The sequence below is a fragment of the Alexandromys fortis genome, unplaced genomic scaffold (genome assembly GCF_014885135.2).
Source record: "Alexandromys fortis isolate MF-2015 unplaced genomic scaffold, M_Fortis_MF-2015_v1.1 scaffold_9, whole genome shotgun sequence".
NCBI classification, from domain to species: domain Eukaryota; kingdom Metazoa; phylum Chordata; class Mammalia; order Rodentia; family Cricetidae; genus Alexandromys; species Alexandromys fortis.
The window spans coordinates 19,012,329-19,013,393 of NW_026067892.1; positions in this window are offsets into that span (position 1 = coordinate 19,012,329).

Below are 1,065 nucleotides of genomic sequence, written 5' to 3' on the forward strand. Positions count from 1 at the left end.
TGGAAAAACAGACGGGGTGACATTAGTACCGCACATGGCAGAGGTGTGGACACAGCCTGACTTCCAGGCTGACTGACTTCTTGGATCCATACATCAGCCAGTTTCTTGCACTTGCCTTGCAGGCTTCCTTACACCAATAAGCCTTTGGTTCCTGTTCCGGGTGACTGAGAGAGAGCATTGCCAATGGTCCACCCTCCCCCAACAGGTCAGGGCGAACTGAATCCATCTCTCCAAGGTCTCTTGTACTTCCTTTCCTCATCCTGCCTGCCTCAGCCAGTCTCCGTAGTTCTCCTCTGGATTGTGCAGATGTCTCCTCCTTGAGGAGGAGTCTGTGAACTCCGTCACCCTCCAGTCCACTGTCCCTGCTGCCACTGTGAGGTTTCACCTCCGTACTTCACGCCCTCCTCTCCAAGTGTCCTCTAGCTCAACCCTCAGATTAATTTTAGGTTGTTTCTGGGAATCCATTTCTGATACCCCTCAAGCTGTCCCTTAACCTCTTTGACTAACCATATGGGACCCCACTACAGGAAGGATTGTACCATATTGTGATTTTTTTTCTCTTCTGCCTTTGCCACTGGAAAGTAGGGAAGTTCATGAATCCCCACCCCCCACTAATACTCAATAGTACTAAGTTTTGAATGAACTTGCTAGAATTTTTATCTAAACTGTCCTGTTGTTCTCTTAGTTATTGTTCTATTACTGTGAAGAGACACCATGACCAAAGCAACTTAAGAAAGCACTTAATTAAATTTGCTTTCAGTTTTTTTTAAAGATTTATTTATTATGTGTACAGCATTCCTTCCATGTGTGTCCGCATTTCCAGAAGGGGGCGCCAGGTCTCATTATAGATGGTTGTGAGCCACCATGTGGTTGCTGGGAATTGAACTCAGGACCTCTGGAAGAGCAGTCAGTGCTCTTAACTACTGAGCCATCTCTCCAGCCCTTGCTTTCAGTTTTAAAGGTTTAGTCCGTTGTCTTTTTTTTTAATTGTTGCTGCCTTTGTTTTTGTTTTTCTTTGTTTTTTTTTTTGTTTTGTTTTTTGTTTTTTTTTTTGTTTTTTGTTTT